This window comes from Leopardus geoffroyi, chromosome B2, assembly GCF_018350155.1.
Source record: "Leopardus geoffroyi isolate Oge1 chromosome B2, O.geoffroyi_Oge1_pat1.0, whole genome shotgun sequence".
In the NCBI taxonomy this organism is placed as follows: domain Eukaryota; kingdom Metazoa; phylum Chordata; class Mammalia; order Carnivora; family Felidae; genus Leopardus; species Leopardus geoffroyi.
This window is the reverse complement of record NC_059332.1, coordinates 3,018,272-3,040,000: the sequence shown is the minus strand read 5'-3', so window position 1 is coordinate 3,040,000 and position 21,729 is coordinate 3,018,272. Positions and strand designations below refer to the sequence as shown.

Genomic DNA, 21,729 nt, shown 5'->3' with positions numbered 1-21,729 from the left:
CCATTGGTAATTTTGCTCTAAAGTCATCCTGTGACGAATCCTGGCCCCTAAAGCTCTTATAAGTCTCCTTCCCTAACTCCCCTCTTTGAGACACCGAGACTCTTCCAGTCTGAGACTCTAACTTGCGGAGTAAATTTAATACACCCAGTTTGCCCGAATCAGCAGGCTTTTCCCCTGATGGTTTTTGGAGGGGGCTCCATGTGGATTTTGTTCTTACTCTCAAACTAGAAATATCCACTTCTTGTGGTTTAACCAACTTTTCCCACTCTTGGGCCCTGGAAGTTTCACGCTGAGAAGGTTTCATGGGTGCAGATCATTCCTATGAAGCCACAATAACAATCAGTTACTATCACTCAAAAACAGGTAAAACCTCATTGCTGTTGAATGATCCGCCCTACGCTTGGGCTAACAAAACACTTAACGCACAGTGGGTAACAACTCACACTCCCGGCCAACCACTTAGATTTATCTATGGAGGCAAAAATCTGAATAAGAGAGTCAGGCAGTAACATTAATTTCCAAGTGTAGACAACAGCAGTGAAAGCAAGCTGAGCTGCCCCCACACCCGCACCGACGTCTGGCTCCCTGGGTATAGACACAAACCCAGACAGAGTTCAAACTCAGTCCTGCCACTTACTAGCTGCGTGACCTTGGCCAACTTATTTTACTCCTATGGGTGTCCCTTTCCAGATTTTTAAACTGAGGATATGAATACAATTCACTTCACATGAATGTTGTAAGGACCTTACGTGCTAGCATACACAAAGCGCTTGGAGATTTGTATGTAACGGGCGCTTGATAAATACCAGCTGATATTAACGTCATTCCCACGTGTGAACTACACCAGGATTGAGTTGCTGGCCACTAACCCTGCAATATTTGTGAAAAGTGACTTCACAACTGCATTTAAGAAAGTCCTTGCTCAGTTAGCATTTGACCGTGCAGTGTTGGGCGACTCAGTCTCGGGTCTCCTTATCTGTACAATGGGACTTATGTTACCTACGTGATAGGGCTATGGGATCAAATGAGCTAATGCAGGTCATCCCAAATTCAGTGCTTGGGACACAGTAAGGATTCAAACATTGGTAGCTGTTAGAGTAAATACTGCTTTATAAAGCCTGAGTTCCCTAGAGCAGACGGTAGCAAGGAAAACACCTCGTCTCCAGAAGATGGGGGTCCGACTTTGCTGCCCAGCGACCCCGAGCTGGCTGTGAGCCATAACCGTGGAAAAAGAAACGGCCTTCCTCAAGTCAAGACGTCCACACCCTCACAGATTTACTCACCCATTTGCGACTGTTCGGCATCGGAGGAAGAGGTTATGAGACCCAGAGAAATGGGTAGCAGGGTAGGCAGGGCGAGCCCGGAAGGGGACCCGGACGCCAAGGGCAAAACCGTAGCCGGCAGGACTCGAACCTGCGCGGGGAGACCCCAATGGATTTCAAGTCCATCGCCTTAACCACTCGGCCACGACTACCTGCTGACGGCCGCCTCCTGCCAGCGATTTTGAAGGCGGGCCACCTCGCAGCACCAGGCCGTCCTGCGCCTGCCTGGACGCGCCGCGACGCCGAGATGCGACGCGGGGACGGAGGCTCGCTGTGCGGGAGTCGGGTCCGCGTCCACGCGAGGCCCCTCAGTCTGGGGTGCGGGGGTCACCCGGCAGCAAAGGGAATCGGGCGGCGCGGGTGGGATTCAGGGAAGACTGTCCGTGCCCGGAGTCCGCTCCCTCGTCACCGCCGGCCGCGCGTCCGCGGGGTCTCTGCGGAGCGGGCGGTGGTCCCGGCGGCCTCGGATGTGCCGGTGCCAGTGGCCTTGGGAGCGCGCTGGGAGGACTCCGAGTTGCTGGCGTCTGCTGTCCGCGCCCGCCACGAAAACCTCGATACCTCGATGGGCTTCGCCTGCTTTGCGCTTTCCTGCTTTCCAAGAACAGGTTGAAACCCGACGGGAGCGCGGGTGCGGTGGGAGGGGCGGGAGGGAGCAGGTGCAGAAGACCGCCCGGGAGGGGAGGTCCCTGCGCCTCGCCTGCCCCGGGAGGGAGGCCCCTTGGACGGGGAGACGCAGGTACGACGGGGAGGCCCTGTGCACCTCCCCTAACACACGGGCGGAGAGAGCGCGGCCGCGTCTGGCTCGAGTAATAGGCTTGTCCCCGCGCGCAGAGACTGCCTTCAGCGGCACCCCGTGGAACCGGGTTCTTCTCTCAGTGCAGAATTTAGGGACCACGGGGGTGAGCACTGGGGATTGAAGTGCTTTGTCAAAGCTCCCTCACAGCACAGTCACCAGACTTGCTGATCCGGTCGGGAGAATTCCCTGCGCGCCCGAGGCCCTCAGGCTCCCGCTTCTGTTCTCGTTCAGGGCGGGCGGAGGGACAGGTGCTCCCGCAGTGGGTCCAAGGCTGGCGCCCAGGAAGATCCGCCGAAATCCTGTCCCCCCTCCCACCTGTGAATGTGACTATTTGAAAAGAGTCTTTGCTGATGCCATCAAGTTATTAAATGAGGTCATTGAGGATTAGGTGGGGCCCTAAATCCAATGATAGTGTCCTTATAAGGAGCAGGAGATTTGGAGGCACACGGGGACACAGCCCACGTAAGGGGGAGGCAGAGGTTGGAACAAAGCGGCTGCAAACCTAGGAGGCCAGCGGAGAGCCATGAAAGAGGTTCTCCTCGGTCCCTCTAGAAACACCAACCTTGGAGACACCGTGCATTCGGGTCTCTGGACTCCGGAGCTGTGAGAAGATACATTTCTGTCGCTTTAAGCCACTCACTTTCTGGTAATTTGTTAGGGCAGTCCTGGGCCACCAAGCCAGCTCCCTTCCCGGGGTGCTTGGAACAAGATCCTTGTTCGGGGCTCCCTCCCACATTCCACCACGGAAGCCCACACAAATGGCTAACCTCCTTCCACGGCCAACTTTATTTTGGAGCAAACCCTCCTAGGGAAAGAACCCAAACTAAAAGAAATTATTTATGTGCAAAGACACTTGTGATGCTGTTAGTTATAATTAAAGCATTTCCAAAAATGGGAGGGGGTGATGGTATAGCTTAGGCGTTTGGGGGTTGTGGGTTCTTTCTTTCCTTGTGTTTTTCATGAAGTACACATCATGACTCAAGTGTTTTGAAAATGAAGACGCAGAAGTCGTGACTTTATTGCTGGAGCCAGAAAGATGTATTCTCCAGGCACAAGGCTTCAGTATCACTCAGTAGCCAAACGTTGGGGGCACACGAGGACTGCTTGTCCACCATGGCCGTGAAGCCCAGTTTTCCTGGGAAGGAAGGAAGCACAGAGAGATGAAGTGTCCGGCCCCAGGTGGCAGAGCTAGCAGGAAAAAGCAACTGAGTGGCTGCAGCTAGGACATGTGAGTTCACTGAGAGAGGATTTAGTGCAGAAAAATGCCATGTTCATTTTGGGTGTTGTTGGGTTTTTTCTAATAGACGTTGTCAACCCAGTTGGCTTTTAAAACTCAATATTGGGCAAATAATCATAACAATTGATAATAATAGTAATAATAATAATAATTTGAGAAATAATTTGGGAGATCGAAGTCCTAAAGTAGCCACGAAGGCGAGGCTGGTGGCCGCAGAGACTGCCACGCTGATGTGCAGATTCTGAGAATTAGTCCTCAGCGAACGAACGTCTGGGTTTGTTTTGAGGAGGCCGTTTGTCTCCTTGGGCCACGCCAGAATCGGCGCCGGACAGAAACCGCCCAAATGCTCTGGAACAGATGAGCTCCGTGTTTGCAAAGCGTTTGCAAAGCAAGGTCTTCTGCTCTTGGCCTTGTTTATTCAGGAAAAGATGTTTGTTATTAATTAAAATAGACCAGTTGTTCAACAATGCAGCTGGAGGGGGGCACGCGTCCTGGAGGGTTGGGGCGGCTTTGTAAGGTGCCCTGCTCCTGGGCCCTCCACCTCATTGCCCCCGTCGCCCCGTGGATTTCACGCAGAGTAGAAAGTGATCCCTGTGGGCTTGGAGCCAGAGTTATCCTAGCGGTCGTCATGGGGATGAAACTCGAACTTGGAGCGGTGAAAAGGAGGAGAGACACGAACCTCCCTCCCGTGTGAGGGTGCAGCCGGGAAACCGGCCCTGAACCAGCTGCTCAGAAGATACGGGAGACCACTCAGACCACCCCCCCCCATGCCACAATTTTTTCTCATCTACGCGTAATCACAATGAAACCACTTGCAAAATACTGCCACTTGGGGACTAGAAGGGCGTTTGTGTGTGTGTGTGTGTGTGTGTGTGTGTGTGTGTGTGTGTGTAACTCTCTGTCTCTCTTCGTGAACGTGCACGTACAGAGGTGGCTGAAAGCCACGTGCACACAGCAGTGATTCCTCACGCGGAGAGCATGCTGGGACCCCACACAGGTCTGGAAATAGATGCTGCCCCCTCCCGCCCCATCCCAGTCAACAGATTACGGAATATGTTTTGGGTTGAAATGATCATCCTACTCCATGTAGTTTTCTGTCCCTTCTGATATATCCCACTTCGTTTATTACCCTGTCCTTTTATGTTCCCCCTTTTATATCTTGTCTGCTTTTGTGTTGACTGAACAGTTCTATGTTATTCTATTATTTCCTCCCTACCAACATACAAGCTGCACGTTCTTTTCATTTTTCTTTCAATGGTGAGCCTAGAGATCACCACACATAGTCCTGACCCAACGGTTCTTATGTTACCATCTTTCCAGACAATGCAAAGGACTTAATGTTAGAAAAATTTAATTCTCTTCATTCCTCTCTTGATTGAAATGCCATTGTTTGCGTGCACTTAATTTTTTTAATGTTTATTTATTTTGAGGGGGAGAGAGACAGAGCCTGAGCCAAGAAGGGGCAGAGAGAGAGAGGGAGGGAGACACAGAATCTGAAGCGAGCTCCCTGATGTGGGGCTCGAGCCCACGAACAGTGAGATCATGACCTGAGCCGAAGTCCGAGTCCATCCGGCGCCGCCCAGGGGCCCCTGTTTGTGTGCATTTAAATTCTACATTCATTTTCTCCTCCAGAAGACATTCGTATTGTTTTAGTCAGTCAATATTCGCTTTAATTTGACGATAATGTTCCATTTTTATTTGTATTTTCTGCATCTTCCTCTGAGATCCTTTCTACTTTATGTCTTAATCTTCAGGAAGCAGCTGGAATATGGGTTATGAGATAGCTATGACTGGGGGGAACAGTGCCTCTGTGAGTGGACAGGAAAAAGCCCAAGGAAACTAGGTTTATTTTGTTTTTAATTTTAAAAAATGTTTATTTGTGAGAGAGAGAGTGTGAGAGGAGGAAGGGCAGAGAGAGAAACAAAATCTGAAGTAGGCTCCACACTGTCAGCACAAAGTCTGATGCAGGGATCGAACCCATGAATCCATGAACCGTGAGATCTTGGCCTCCGCCAAAGTCAGATGCTCGACCCATTGTGCCACCCAGGCTCAGGCCTAGAAACTAGGTTTAAATGACACAGGATTTGGCAAACTCACTGACAGTCAAGAGAGAAAAAGCTGTCGGGCACCTGCCTTCCATTTACATGCCAATTTCTTTACCAATTCCTGGAGAAGGTCAGAATGTAAGGGGTCTTCTCAGAGAGGACGCAGTAGAGGTGCGATTGCCCCACGACAAAGATGAGCCCGTCCCCCCTTCCGTCCCCATTCCATCTGACCTACTTATGTGTGAGTCCCCAGACTGCATTCTCGGGAATCTGCACCCCAACAGCCCCCTGAGAACCAGTCCAACGAGTATTTGGGCTTCAGTCACGGATACAACTTTGACCTCATTCGCAAGACAAAGATTAATGAAAATTTTAGTCACAATTAAAAGGTGGTTCTCCTTCAGCAGTGTGATGCTTCATTTCTACTTAGAGAATTTGTTTTTATTCAGTTACCGATCAGGTTAGGTGACATAAGAGAATCTCCAGATGCAGAATATTCATAGCCTGGGGTCCATGAACACCTGGCATAGTTTGCAAAATGATATATGTATGTATCTAGGGGCACCTTTGTGGGAAAGAGGCTTCCCAGATTTTATTTGATATGATCTGGAAGCAAGAGGCAAAAGAAATATACCAGGAATCTTTGCTCTAATGAGTTCTTTATCTTGGGAAAGAAGAGAAGAATTTTTCAGCAGCGTTTTGTTGGGGGAGAAGATTTAAGATGCCTGTGAATGAGCACGAACATTTTAAACCAATTCCCAGGGACTGGTGCCAGCCCCCATACCTTCTCTGATGTGGGACTGACCTCCGTCTTGCAGGAACTTGGCGATTACTTACTCTCAGGAAAGATGGTTCCCTCCGTCCTCAGCCCTTCAGCTTGACAGTCTGGGATCGCTTCTGTCCCCTACCGTCCCCACCTTGGTGGGGGATGGGGGAGGATCTCCTCCGCGACAGCAGGGAGCCTTGCTGCTGAGAAGCTCGGGAAAGGGGGAGCCTCGGCCGCCCGCCGGGGGAGCCGCTGCACCTGCGTCTGCGCAGCCGGGCGGGGGCGGCCGGGCCCGGACTGGGGGTGGGGGGCGAGCTGCAGAAAGGGCAGAGGGCGAAAAACAGCAGGACCTGTCTCATCTGTCCCTAGAAACCGATTTGCTTCGGAATTTTGCGCCGAGAGCCCGGTGCGCGCGAGGAAAGGCCTGCGTCACGGAGGCAGGCTGATACCTGCCCAGGGCGCAAATGTCAGCTTTTCCGAGGAACCTGAGCCACAAATGGGGATGCATCCTGTCGGGAAGGAGAGCTGTCAGCGACAGCGGCTGTGGGGTTCCATGGTGTAATGGTTAGCACTCTGGACTCTGAATCCAGCGATCCGAGTTCAAATCTCGGTGGAACCTGAGTGTTTTCATCCTTTTTTTTTTTTTTTTTTTTTTAAGTTTTCTTTTTTAGGAATGATCGTCAGGGAGTCCCCGGTTCACAGGAAACCCAGAGTGTGATCTAGAAGGGGACGATGACACGAACTCTTGTGTGGACCCCACTGCCTCCCTGCCGTCTTGTTCGGAGTGCATAACCATCCTCCCTCTTTCTCCCCATTTTCCTCTCCCACCTAACAGATATTCTGTGACGCTCATAACTTTGAGTTGAGTTGAACTTTTCCTGATTGATTGCTCTATAAAATGCCCTGAGCTCACTTGGTGCAGGAGCAAAAGGATGCGACAGAATTGAGGGAGAAAAGAGATCCTCTTGAGCACAGTACTTTTCTGCCCAGAGAGAATGGGGCTTCATAATGTCCAGTTGGTACGATGACCAGACTTCAGAGGTGTTTCATTTTCCACGGAGAAATGAAGATTTGTGAAAATCTATTCATACTTTAAAGAATTTCTTGAACTGTCTCAGATATTTGAACACCACTGGATGATGCCCGTGTAAACTCGAAGCACTGTGGACAGAGCAAATAAAGACTCAGATACATTTTCTAAGTACCTCCGCGGTGTTCCTTTGGTCGTTTCCATGACATTGATCCACCGCACAGAATTGCTGTCGGTGACGGATATGTTCCAGAGAAATCACGGGGCTTTCAGACTGCATCCTAGGACATCTCTGCGATCGTTTTATTTTCGTAAAACTGAACGTTCTGATTGCAAGCTGGTTGTTTTTCTGGTGAATGTCTACGTATGCCACAAGTTCAGGCAAGACAAGGAAGTTCCCGAGATCCTCAAGAAGTAATCCCAAAGTGCTTTCCTTACTTTTATTTCATCTATTGCCTTCCTAAAAACGGTATATATACTTTTTCACTTAATATTTGCTAATGGGTATAAGCTTTTCATATGCCCTTTTTAAAAGTTTATTTATTTTGAGAGCTAGAGAGAGTGCGAGCAGGGGACAGGCAGACAGCGAATCCCAGGCAGGCTTTGCACTGGCAGCACAGAGCCCGATGTGAGGCCAGATCCCATGAACCGTGAGATCGTGACCCAAGCCAAAATCAAAAGTCAGAAACTTAACTGACTGAGTCACGCGGGCGTCCCTAAAAATTGCATATTTTAATTTCAAGATACAGAGTATCAGGCTATAAATGATCTTATGGGTCTTACTCTTTGACTTAACAACATATTGCTAAAATTAATTGTTATTTTTGTTGCAAGTAGCTGCCATTCATGCAGTCATTCGTTCACTCCTCCTTTCATGCATAATACTCTACTGTGTCGATATACCGCAGTTCATTCATCCATCTTTTTGTTAATGGGAAACTCACATAATTATACATAATATGAATTTGGTTTTGACTTAGGTCAGCTCTGGGGTCATGGGAAATTGAAACTGTTTTAGGGCAGAGAAAATCCACGATTCGATAACCACTCATTTAGCTGGAATTTATAACTTTCAGCTGTCATTCCCTCCCTCCAAAGGCTTGGGCACAGTAATAATCACTCGCCCTTCTATATTATACTACCCCGTTCTCCTAATTACTCATAATGCCTTAATTCCTAGAGTTCACTGCCAGCAGAACTATGTCTCCAGGTACAGTAGGCTATTACTGGCGCTAACAGCTTAAATATCTACCTAAACTTACTGTTTCCGGGAAGCAGTTCGGCATAAGACTTTTGCCATCTGTTTCTTTCTTCTGAAGGAAGAGATCTTGCTTTCAGACATCTGATTGGCAAAGCTGAGGGCACAGGCCTGTCTTCTAGCTGCACGGGAGGCTGGGGACTGAATGATGGCTGCTGTCTTGAGCATGCGCAGTTCATAGCTAGGCGTTTCTTCCTAACCTATGAAGTCTCCGCCATATTAGTGCACTATGTTCAGCAATATGATTATCACCTACTCTTCCTTTTTCTAACTTGCCCAACTTTTCTTCTCCCAGTAGTTTTCTCATCTGTCATGATTCATTAGCAGAATATATTCTAAAGAAGATTATTAAGCACAGCAAATAGAATTATATCATTAAGAAGTAAATTATGAAAAAGATAACTTTTAATAAATAATAACCATAAAAAGAAATAAAATCAGAGAGGGGAAATTTATTCATTGATACTAAAAGCTCAAATATATAGTTTCAACAGTAGAGACAACAAAAGTGATGAACAAATTAATGAACAAGAAATTGGAACTAATGAACGACTGGTATACAAAAATTATAAAGAACAAGAACATTCAGAAACACACGAGAATATCTAAATAAGCAGTGAATGCATAAGACAATATCATTAGTAATTACTACCTTTTCAGGTGTAGTAACAAAATGAAACTAAAATTATAGACAGCAATGATATAAGAAATGGGACATTGTGGTCAGGGTCAAATTAGAGTAGAGTTATTATGAGAAAAGATTAAAGACAAAGTTCATTGAAGTCATCATTCAGGCAAATGATAAATGACTATAAAATCGGTGTTTGTCTGAGTCCCTTGCTGAAGCCACACAATAGCCACTTGTAACAAGGGATATTAAATGCTAGGATTGAAAGAAAGAAAGAAAGAAAGAAAGAAAGAAAGAAAGAAAGAAAGAAAGAAAAGGAAAGAAAGAAAGAAAGAAAGAAAGATTATTGAAAAAATCAATTAATATTAGCATTATATTTTGTTTTTTAAATGTTTATTTATTTTTTTGAGAGGGAGAGAGACAGAGCATGAGTGGGAGAGGGGCAGAAAGAGAGGGAGACACAGAATCCGGGGCTCGAACCCACGAACCACGAGCTCATGACTTGAGCTGAAACTTAACCGACTGAACCACCCAGGCGCCCCATAGCATTATTATTTAATGTAGTGTATGACATGTGAGTATACTGGTGTATTATAATTGTGCTGTAATTAAAAGTTTAATAGTCAAGAATTGGAATAGTGATATTATTGTGTTTCACCGTCATTTGCTCAATTTTTCTTCATTGTGCTGCACAGTTGGGCCCCCCAAAACTGCCCTCTTGTAACTTAGATGAACTCCATTTGTTTCTAACCCTTACTCCTTTTCTTCATAGACTTTATTATATCTGAATAAATGAAGATTTATCCTAATTTTAGAGTTTTTCTTCCTCATGAAAGTGGAATATGGCAAAGTAAACATTCTACTTTTAAATTATCGTGAGCGGATGGAAAGAATTCTCAAACAGGGCTTTTTCTTTAAAGACTCAAAGCCAAAATAGAATGTCATTTTCTAAAGTTATTTTTAAATATTCTAGAAATGAAGAATTAAGATACAATCACCTCTTTATGACTTTTCATTTTATTCTAAGGCAAGTATTTATAAACAGTTTTGGGGAATAAAAGTATGAGATGTTCTGTTTTGATGTTTATCTATTTATTTTGAGAGAGAGAGTGAGCATGAGTGGGGGAGAGGAGCAGAGGGGGAGACAGAGAGAGAGAGAGAATCTTAAGCAGGCCCCAGGCCCAGAACAAAGCACAAAGTGGGGTTCAGTCTCACGACTGTGAGATCATGACCTGAGCCCAAATCAAGAGTCAGATGCTTAACTGACTGAGCCACCCGGGCACCTCATGAGATGTTCTTCTCCCTGCTAGCTGTCTAGCTAAAGAACTCTCAATATTTATATTATCTTTTTTATATCAATTCAGTTTTTATTAATTCTTAATATTGCATAAATAAAATTAGCCATTTTCAGAAATTATTAATTATTGAAGCATTTTAACCCCAGAAATAGTGAAAATCCATTAATGTTTCAACTAATTGATGGTATTTAAAACATTTTTTTAAGTTTATTTTTGAGACAGGGAGAGACAGAGCATGAACGGGGGAGAGTCAGAGAGAGAGGGAGACACAGAATCCAAAACAGACTCCAGGCTCTGAGCTGTCAGCCCAGAGCCCCACGCGGGGCTCGAACTCACGAACCGCGAGATCATGACCTGAGCCGAAGTCGACCGCTTAACCGACCGAGCCACCCAGGCACCCCAAATTGACGGTATTTTAATAGATAAAGCACATAAGGAGATTCTCATTCCGTGCTCAATAGCTGGAATTATTATTCTTGTCTCAAAATAACTTTTCGGATAGTAACAGTAAACCTGTTACTGTAAACACTAGTAGTCTTACACTGATTAGACATGATGGTAAACAATAGAATCTCATGATTGTTTATTAAACTGAGGTTTAAGGATGCCAAAAATGCTGTGGAAATAGGCACCTGGCTACTTAGCTTAATAAAGGCAACAGATAGAGCAAAATCAATCAGCAAAGTGTGGAATCTATGGCTAAAATCAAGTTGTGTTACATCTGATGCTGATTACATTCCGATTTGTTAAGTATGAGTGTTGAGACTTTAAGGGAAACCCTAATCATAATAGAAATGGTACATTTAAGGTATATATTTTACTTTGAGATCATTGGAAATTCAAAGGCACGTCCAAGAAATAATACAGAGAGACCTCCTGGGCCCTTTCCCCAGTTTCCCCCAAGGATGACATCTTGCAAATTATCCTCCAGTGTAAAAACAAGGATGTTGACATAAATATAGTGAACATGAAACATGGCCATCGTCACCTCCCTCTCCCGGTACACCTTCTACTTTCCTCCCTCCGCCCTCATTCCCCCACCCCTCCCAACCACTGATGGATTCTCATTTCTATGTGTTCCCATTAAAGACTATGAGAGTCTTTCGGTGACTGAAGTCGGGAAGATTCTAGCCGGGGCCGAGGATATAGGACCACCTTGTCCTCCTCCCCTTCGACCTTTCCCCAAAGCCCCTCTATAAAATGGTTTGATTCCCCCACACACACACACACAAAAGGATGCTATATAAATGGAATCATAGAGTATATAACCCTTTAAGATGAACTTTTTCACTCGCTGTAATTCTATTAAAGTGAGATTTCTGTTTGCAATCCTTTTAATGAGCAGTGATGTTGAGCATGTGCTTCTCAGCCATTTATATGTCATTTTTGGAGAAGTTCATTCAAGTACTTTGCCTAATTTTAAAACTGGGTTTAGTAGTGGGAATTCTTTATAATCTAGATATGGAACCCGATCTTATCAAACATACAATTTATGAATATTTTCTCCAAATCTGCTGGTTGTCTTTTCCCTCTCTTGATAGTTCCCCCGATGCACGAAGCCAAAATCGAGGTGCCAGTGGGTCTGCCTTTCTTTCTGGAGGCTCCAGGGAAGAGTCTGTTACCTCACTCAACTGGGTCAGAATTCGGTTCCCTGTGGTCGTAAGACCAATGTTGCTTGCTGCCAATAAGCTTAAAACGGTTTCCATCGTTTTGAGGCCACCACATTCCTTGGTTTGCAGCCCTCCTTCCTCCATCTTGAAAGTCAGCAGCGATGGACGGAGTCCTCATCTCCCATATCTCTGGCCTACTGTTTTGCCTCCCTCTTCCACTTTTAAGCACTTTAGTGATGAGACTGGGCCTTCTCAGATAATTCGGGATAATCTCTCCATCTCCATCCCATTCGCAAGAGCCATTTTGCCACGTAAGGCGACATATTTGCAAGTGTTGGGGGTTAGAACATGGACATTTGGAGACACCTTTATTCTGCCCATCACAGCAGCTACGGAGTGTCTTTTTTTCATTCAGTTTAAGATCTTTCTGGTTCTTGGCGTGACAAGTGATGTCCAATTGGTTCGAGACATTTTGGGTATTATGCTATGAGACTTTGGATCTTATGTAAACCTTCTGCGTTAGCTGGCTCCCTCTAACAACTAACACTGCTCTGACAGGGGAAGGGGGAAATGTTCTGGTTACGGCCAGGGAGCGATAGCATTTCAGGTTCCCCATTCAGCCTCTGTTGCTACCCAAGGTGTAGGCTCCTTATTGCTGTGCAAGAGAGGGAGTCCTGGGTCCCCATTAGGCATCCTCTAGTGCTTCCCTGAATCGGAGGGGTGGGAGAGCCTCATCCTTGCCCCCCGTGTGACCTCCACTAACACTGAGCAATGATGAACGTCTTGTCTCTCCACTAGGCCTCTTCCAATCTCACCCCGGTGGGGAGGGTGAGAGGCCAGGTGGGGTTGGTAGTGTAGGTCCCCCTAGGGGGGTCTAGGGACCTAGATAGGGGACCTGTCTAGGGACAGGGCCTGGGAAAGGCCTTTTTAAAGCCTGGAGCAGTGAAAGTCTCAGCCTCGTACTCTGCTCTCTCTGAGATAGTTTGTGGCGGGGGCAGGGGGCAGGGGGCAGGGGTGGAGGGGAATGCCCTGCTACAGTCTGGCAGGGATGGATTCGGGGCCCCCCCTGTGTCTTTGCTGCCTGTGGGTGGGGTGAGACTGCAGTTTGCTTTCATTTCCATCTTCCTGCAACTGAAAACCTCTCCAATGGAATATTTAACTTCACTAAACACACAACATGAACTTAAAAGCATAAATCCTAAGACTCAACATACAATTTTTAAAATATAAAGCTTTTAGGAAAAGGCAAGCTTAGGTCCAGGAACTTGTCAAAATATCATGACTTCCTACTGGGAAAGCACTCTCAGCCTCCCATCCACCCTCGCATATTTAGATTAAATAGATTGGGTTTTTTTTTTTTTTTTAGTTTATTTATTTTTTGAGAGAGAGAGAGAGAACAGAGGAGGAGCAGAGAGAGGTGGGGACAGAGAATCCCAAGCAGGCTCCGCATTGTCAATGCAGAGCAGGACAGAGGGCTTGAACTCACAAACCCTGAGATCATGGCCTGAGCAAAATCAAGAGCCAGATGCTTAACCAACTGAGCCCCCCAGGCGTCCCTAGATCATATAGATTATGCAGCACACACACCAACTGGCTGTCTGACCCTTCAGGACCCTGTGGTCTATTGACTGTCTCCGCAGCCCTGTTGGTGAAGCCGACCCTCCAGCCCAGCTGGTCGTCATGGTAACTGCCTGCTTCCACCAGGGTCCTGTCACTCCCGTTGCCATTAACAAGCCCAGCTCTGTGACCACCTGTCCTTCAGTGAGCCCTGAATTTCCCAGTAATTCTAGTCCCTTCTCACCGGCACATTTCTGATGGCCTCGGTGAACAGTGCGGTCATCTGGGTGAGACCCGGGGTCAGGCGGGAGCTCTTGGGGCGTTGGTTAGGACCTACCTCCATCTGGCTCGCCATGGTGTGTGGATTGGCGAAAACTCATAAAGCCCTACCCTGGAGAGCTGTGCATATTTCTGTGTCTGTTTCGCTCCCGTGAAGACAAACATCAGTTTGCCTTGATGGAGAGCTCCGTTTAGCCAAAGGAATAAAATCCAGCCGTCTTTCTGAGCACATTGCAACATAGCAGACAAAGACATTCTCATTTTATTTTATTTTTTTTTAATTTTTTTTTTAAATTTTTTTTTCAATGTTTATTTATTTTTGGGACAGAGAGACAGAGCATGAACGGGGGAGGGGCAGAGAGAGAGGGAGACACAGAATCGGAAACAGGCTCCAGGCTCTGAGCCATCAGCCCAGAGCCTGACGCGGGGCTCGAACTGACGGACCGCGAGATCGTGACCTGGCTGAAGTCGGACGCTTAACCGACTGCGCCACCCAGGAGCCCCAAGACATTCTCATTTTAAAGCATGAGACACTGAAACAGAGCTTTTAAGTAACTCCCCCAAAACCACACAGGGAGTAAGGGACAAAGGTGATGTCTGAACCTGCCCATGAAGCCGAGGGTGGGGGTGGGGGGCTCCCGCGGCAGAGTCTGGGCGTGAAATCCTCAAGCTTTGAACACGATTGTTTCATAAAGTAAATCCGAGGCTGAAAGTGGTAAGGAACCTGGGGAAGAAGTCCTACCTGGCTCCCGAAGAGACAACTGCAGCTGACTTCTTCTCCTTCAAGTCACAATTCCCAACAGCGCGGTTTTTGGTTTTGTTTTAAAGCAAGTTTGACTCCTTGGAAACGGGGCCGCGAGGACACAGCAGGTGTATGTCCGGTCGGTAACCAGAGGGCACCTTCTGCCTCGAAGCAGCCGCGGGATCTTCTACTATGCGCAGAACCCAACGCTCGTCTTGAAAATGGTTGGTCACTTGGAGTTGTCCAGCCTGTCGCTGTCCTCACGGAGCCGCGGCCCGATGCTACAGCCCGTGTGGGTTTGCTGCGCGTCTCCCGGGTCCCCTCGGCAGCTGGCCGCGCAGGGAGCTGGGCTCCCGGGAGGTGTCCTGCCCCAGCCCCTTCCGGCAGGCCGCCCGAGGCAGGGGTCCTCCCGAGCTCGCGACAAGGACGCGTGACTCCGCCAATTCGCCCCGCTGATGTCCAACGGGAAGAGACGGGAACAGCAGATGCGCTTCCTGGGGGAAGATGCGAGCCCCTGACGCCTGTCCCTGACGCCTGCCCCTGACACCTGCGGGCCTCACGGCTACTTATGCTAATGAGGTCCGGAGCTCCCAAGTAGTCGTGGCCGAGTGGTTAAGGCGATGGACTAGAAATCCATTGGGGTCTCCCCGCGCAGGTTCGAATCCTGCCGACTACGGCGCCCCGCCCCCCACCTGGGGGCCATCCTATTGTCGCCGCCTGAGCCGGGAAGGCAGCGACCCGGTCCTTTCTGTCCGCGCTTGCCCGGACAGGAGGCGCGCGCGCCGTGTTTCCATGCATTTTTGCACAAGTCGCTCGGCCACAGTCCTGCAGGTGTGTCCCCTGTCCCCGAGGAGGAGCCAGGCTTCGCGATGCTCTGGTGTCCGCCTCGGTCCCAGCCCCGCTCGGACGGCAGCGAGTCCGCCCGGGAGGTGGCCGCGGGGTCCGCATCTCCGAGGAATCGCACCTTCGTCTGGACGCTTGTCCCACCACGCACGGCCTGGCCACTGGAAAGGACATCCCAGGAAACTTTGGATCAAACACAGGGGAAAGCCACGACCCGGCGATGGTCGCCAAGTCGTGAATCCAAACCACTGCACAAGTAAGGAAATTAAGTAAAGCCATTTTCCTCCTCCAGCAGGGTTGAGGGGGTCTCGCTGAGCTGGCCGGTCCTGGGGTCCTGGACAGGGGTGGGGTGGGGGGGAAGAGAGGGGCCAAAGACAAGGAGCTTGACCCTCCCTGGGCTCAAGCCAGACCCGGTTCAGAGGCAGAATCGCACTGTACGAATTACAGGCAGGGGGTCGTGTATTAAAGGGACACTCTCGACTCCCTGCCTGGACAATCCTTGGAGACTCCGGCCTGTCACTGTCCTGGCTGCTTCGTCACACCCGTGTCATCACACACGTGTACACCTAGTGCAAGGATGCTTCTCATAACCCCTCGTAAACACGGTGCCCACCCTACGGATGGATGATCGGATCCCTGCCTCCTTCGTGTGTGTCTCCAGAGGCAGGAGGAATAATTAAAAGCACTTTGAGTCGCCAAGTCAACTGGGTCGGTGGTGCTGAGCTGTGACAGGTCCTCTCGGCTGAGCAGTGCCAGTGGGATGAACGTGACTCGGCCGGGCCTACAAGACAGGTTTCGAAGAGTGAACTTGATCTTTCTTTGCAAAACGCATCATCTTTCTTCTCTCCTCCTTTCACATCCAGGTTACTGGTGGCTGAGACTCAGAACCTAACAGAATTCTAAAATGTCAGAGCTAATGGAATGTTCAGGTCCTCTTGTGGAAACAATGCCTAATTTTAGAGGTGAGGGAAGTGACCCATGTGACATCAAAGTACAGAATTTAAAACCAGAAATGTGTTCAGAAAAGGGCGTCTGGCTGGCTGGGTTGGTAGAGCGGGCAACTCTTGATCTCAAGGCTGCTGGTTCAAACCCCACGTGGGGTGTAGAGATTGCTTTAAAAAATAAATGTAAAAAGAGACAGTTTTTTTTTTTTAACGTGTTCAAAAACATACCTTAGAGGAGAGTTTTGATCTGTCAGCAGGAGTTCCTCTTATTCCCAATGCTTCTTCTGGAGGAGCCCCTGGAGGGCAGAGCCCATGTTCTGGGGGCTGTAGCCCCAACCAGGACGGCCCATGACGCAGAATTTTGCTTCTCAGAGTGTGGTGTGTGATCTGGTTTCCAAGCATTGCCCCTGGGATTCTAGAAAGAGTTCTCCCTTTACTTTTAAATTGCCAAGATGTCTTGTAGAGGAGGAAGATAAAACCAACAACACCACACTGGTGGACCGGAGCCAGAGTTCCGGTGATTTCAACAGAGAATGTAAGGAAGGAAGTGGAGACGACCCGATAGGGCCACCCTTCACTTTCCCCCATCGTTTTGCTATTCAGAGAGTAGTAGCATTTCCAGTGGAAATACGACCACAGCTATAATGTAAAGATTTCTATCAGTCATATTAAAACGTAAAACGACAAGTATAATTCATTTTAATAATGTTTTCTTTAACCCAGTACAGCCAACCTATCATTTCAAGCTGTAAGCAATTTGGAGAGTCGACGAGATATTTTGTTGTTTTTTTTTTCCGGGCACAATCTTCCAAGTCTGGCGTGTAGTTTGCACTTGGAGCGCGTTTCCTTGGGTCCAAGGGCTCACTGGTTCCCCGAGGCAAGCGGCTGAGACACCACAGATCTGCAGCGTGTAGAAAGCACCACACTGAGCGTGCAGGGCATCGAAGCCAAGGATGGTCTACGCGGGAAACAACCGGCTACGTCTAAGTTGGGAGTCTTCGGGGCGCGCACCTCGCGGCGCTTCGGGGACTACTTTCGCTGTGACTCCCAGCATTTCCAGGCGCTCTTCCCCGACTCCCTGGGTGTCTGCGGCGGCTGTCCCCGAGCGGCGGGCAGCGCCTGTCCGGGCAGCGGAAGCAGCTGTTTGGGCACCGAGGACACTGTCCCTTGCAGTGACGATTTCTAAGAAGGCAGAGGCCAGGAAGCCGTGCGCCTTCATCACTCATCAGCTCCCCCCTCTCCTCTCCTCGTGCCGCCGTGGGGGGTGGGGGGGGCGCGTCTCTCTGATGGGCTGAGTTGCTGCCCTTACGGCAAAGGTAGAATTCCTCGTGGGTGCAAGTTGATGGTTAGCTTCCGCCCTCGCTTCCTGCCATCCGTGCATCTTGGAGGCTGCCTTCCCACGGCTCCCACTTGGATACTGAGAGAGTAGTTCATCCCCCACCCCCGGCTTCTATGCCTCTCCTGGTGTCTTTGCCAAAACACGGTTTGAGAAGACGCACATCACCGCTAGCGCCCCCAAGTCACTTTTTGCACATAGATCTCCTTTCAGCCTGGTGTTGTACTTCTCCTTCACTGTGTCTGCAGAACGTGTGTCTCAGTGGACTGTCCCGTTTCAATCCTCAAAGTCCAGCCGATAAACTATTTCAGCCACTGTCGTAGCAAATCACCCCACTTACGAATCGAACTGGTGTCGTGTCCTTTCTAAATAGTAAATTCCTACGTGGAGTGTCCTTTGCTCTCTCCTGTTTTCCTGGCTTCGTCTAAGAGTCCGCAGAAAGTAGATGCATGAATCCAGCATCTCCCCTCACATGTCTTAAGAAACCTCTGTGTCCTCTGTTACATGCGCTAGTCCTTCAGAGGGAACACAGCACTACCAGTAAAATGCTACTTACGAGGTGTCTGTGACTCCCGGAAAGAAAGGCAGAAAAGGACAAACCAAGGGCTTCGTCTCAGTGGAGACCATGGAGTTGGGTTCGGAAGGGAGGAGTAGAGGATGCTGTGACCTCTGGTTACGAGGGCACAGAGTTCTGTTCCACTCTGTTGGGCCTGCGTCTGTCCGATTTTAGTGTCTCGGGGTGTGCGTTGAGGAACTCACACCTGGCAAAGGTGAGAGAAGTCGTACAGCTGGTTTGACTAGGACCTGAGCCTCGGGCATGGGTGTGCCTTGGCCTCCTAGTTTATAAAGTTGAGTTTAATGACTCACATAGACGCGTTTCAGAGACGATACTTCTCTGGCAACTTTGTGTTTAATTACAGTGTAGTAGTGATGAAACTTATTCGTTAAAATAAAAGGAGACACAAAGGAGAGGCTAAAATGCAGACGGTTTCTCAGTCTGCTGTCTGTGGCCTCTAACAGTGTTTGTGAATTGTTGGTTTTGCCCCCGGGGGTGGGCGTCTCTCTGTGAGAGGGTGAATAAATGTTATTTTCCGGGCCGTGGGAGTTTGAGCCAAAAAATAAGTTAAGAATTTCTTCCTTAATAGCTTCATGACCCCTGAACGGGAAGAAGAGCTTGCTACCTCGATTTTGTTGTTTTGGGAAGCACACAAAATGACTAAGAGAAGATATGTGGGTCACAAATAGATTCCTTCTAACTTGTACTAGGTTTGTCTGACGTGAGTCCAACATGAGTCTTCTCAAAGACAAAGTCCCACTCACTACCACAGGAGGGAAGAAGCTTTCTTGGAAACCACTAGGCTCACTGCCATGCCCCTGTGTGTGGACGACGTACTCAGACCAAGACAGGCGGGTGTCCATCTAAAGCAAATGACTTTCAAGGGCTTGGCTGATCCATATTGCCAACGGCATCGACAAACTTATTCTCTTCTCCCCCCTTGTATATTACACGAGCGTGATTGTATTTATGCCTTCTGCTTCATCGCTGCCATTACGCCCTCAGGAGGTTTCTGTTGTTGTTGAGATTTTATTTTCAAGTAATCTCTGCACACAGTGTGGAGCTTGAACTCACAACCCTGACATCAAGAGGCCCAAGCTCCACCCACTGAGCCAGCCAGGCGCCCCTACACTCACGGTCTCTAACAGCTATTCAAACCCTTCCCGTGTGGGCTCTGTTGCATGTGCATAGAGTAGCCTTCCTAGTTGGACACAAGTCACAAGAGCAGGGACACGTCCTCTGCCTTCACTTTGTGTTAACTACACCCCAGTCAATAAGATCAGATTCATTCAGAAATGGAGTTTTATCAAAGATACACTGTGTTTCACAGTTTGCTTTTCTGTTTTTGATGTTTTTTGTTTGTTTGTTTTGTCTGTGTAAGCTATGCTAAGCCCTTAATATTATATCTGGGAGGCTTCAGACAGCTTCGTCATGTTTCATAAGGAAGGGAAAAAGGGCAAAGTAAATGCCTCTACATAAAATGCCTGAAAAAAGAAAAACTATTCAGGAACAAGTTCAACAAAAGAAGTGCAAAACTTACACTCTGAAGACTGCAAAACGTTACTGAAATAAATGAAGATAGATATGTTTATGGATTGCGTCTGAACAATGTTACGATAGCAAGCGTCCCCCAAATTGATCTTCCCTCCCAGAATGCTAGCTGACTTCTTTGTAGAAATTGATGAGCTGATTCTAAAATTCACACGGGATTTCAAGGGACCCAGAATATCCAGAACACTCTTGAAAAAGAAGAAAAAGCAGGAGGACTCACTTCCCAACTTTCAGACTAACTGCAAGGCAATGATGATCAGGACAGTGAAATCAATGGGATGGAATTGAGAGTCCAAAAATAAAGCCATATGTCTACAGTCATCTGGTTTTTTTATTAAAAAGTGCCAAGACCACTGGTGGGGGTGGGGGTGGGGGTGGGAATGGTCTTTTCAACAAACGGTGGCTCTGAGACCTAGATGACCACCTGCCAAAGAATGAAGTTGTGTCCTTACCTCACACAATTTACACACATTAACTCAAAACGGGTTAAAGACATAATACAAGCTCTAATATTATCAACCTTTGAAAAGGAAACACTGGGGAAATCTTCAAGGCCTCAGATTTGGCAATGGATTGTTAGGTATGACACCAGGGCTCAAGCAACAAAAACTAGATAAAGTAGACTTCGTTAACATCAAAAGCAATCGTGCTTCAAAGGACGCTATAAAAAATGCAACCAAAAAGCTAGAGGAAAAGATTTGCAAATCATATACCGGATAAGGGACTTGCATCTAGAATGTATAAAGACCTTTACAACTCCAGGGAAAGACAAATAGTTCGTGAAAAAATGAGCAAAGTACACAAATAGACTCTTCCCTAAGAAAGATATACAGATGGCCATTAAGCACATGGGAAAATGTTGGCTGTCATTAGTCGTTTGGGAAATGCAAATCAAAACCCCAGTGACATACCATTTCACCCCTCTCAGGATAGCTTTAATGAAAAGGCCATGCAATAACAAGTGTTGGGGAGGATATGGAGAAATCTGAACCATCACACACAGGGGAGGATGAAAATGGTGCATTCATGTGGGAAAACAGTCTGGCCGCTCTTCAAAAGATTAAGCATCGACCTACCATATGACCCAGCAATTCTAGGTATATAAACAAGATACAGGAAAACATGTACATAAATAATAATGATGGCAAAACTCACGTTATTTTGAAGTACACGTAGTGAAAACTAAAAGCTCTCTGCAACCCATGAGTTCAGCTCTTCAATTTCTACACACAGCAGCAAGCTGAAGCCAGGTCTGGTGGAACCTTCCAGAGGGAAAATATGTGCACGTGCACCACCTTTTCACCTTTTCTGGTTTTTAAGCATCGTAGCCATCACATACACTTCTGCAGTGAATGTTGAAGGCCGTTCCAGTTGTGGGACGTAGCCCGTCCAGCCTCCCCAAAGGCTGACTCGTTCCAACGACTCATCAGAACAAGAAGTCCCTTCAATTCTGAGGAGAAAGTCTTACTTGCCAATATGGTGCCGCAGTATGGTAGTCATCCAGATGACATTAAGGAATCGGAAGGATTTGACTACAAGTGCGCTTTCTGGTATGCAACGTGATCTTCACCAACAGAACCAAGCTTCAGCACGGCTATTTACTTTAACAAGGGACAGCTCTGTCATGTAGTCGTGGCCGAGTGGTTAAGGCGATGGACTAGAAATCCATTGGGGTTTCCCCGCGCAGGTTCGAATCCTGCCGACTACGGAGCGACTCCCTCCGGAATATTTTGACATCTTGTAGGTTACTTTGAAACCCAACACAGCTGCAAGTTCAAAGAGAAACAGGAACTGAACCCAAACTGTAAACGATGCATCCTCATTCACTAAAACCCCCCTGTTTTGTTCTTGGGATTAACGGGCCTGTGATGGAGCCTCTCAATCTGGCCAGAAAAAAAGAAATCATAATTACCGTATTATCCAGGAGGTTT

The 21,729-nt window shown here is 47.8% G+C and overlaps 4 non-coding genes across 4 annotated transcripts; 3 read left to right on the top strand and 1 right to left on the bottom strand.

Moving 5' to 3' along the window:
* Nucleotides 1-1,392: 1,392 nt before the first annotated feature.
* Nucleotides 1,393-1,474, bottom strand: TRNAS-UGA. Its single transcript has one exon. It is a non-coding gene; the product is annotated as a tRNA-Ser (tRNA).
* A 5,239-nt stretch (nt 1,475-6,713) lies between these two features.
* Nucleotides 6,714-6,785, top strand: TRNAQ-CUG. Its single transcript has one exon. It is a non-coding gene; the product is annotated as a tRNA-Gln (tRNA).
* Nucleotides 6,786-15,162: 8,377 nt separating this feature from the next.
* Nucleotides 15,163-15,244, top strand: TRNAS-AGA. Its single transcript has one exon. It is a non-coding gene; the product is annotated as a tRNA-Ser (tRNA).
* Nucleotides 15,245-21,424: 6,180 nt separating this feature from the next.
* TRNAS-AGA lies at nt 21,425-21,506 on the top strand. The gene has a single exon. It is a non-coding gene; the product is annotated as a tRNA-Ser (tRNA).
* The last annotated feature ends 223 nt before the right edge of the window (nt 21,507-21,729 follow it).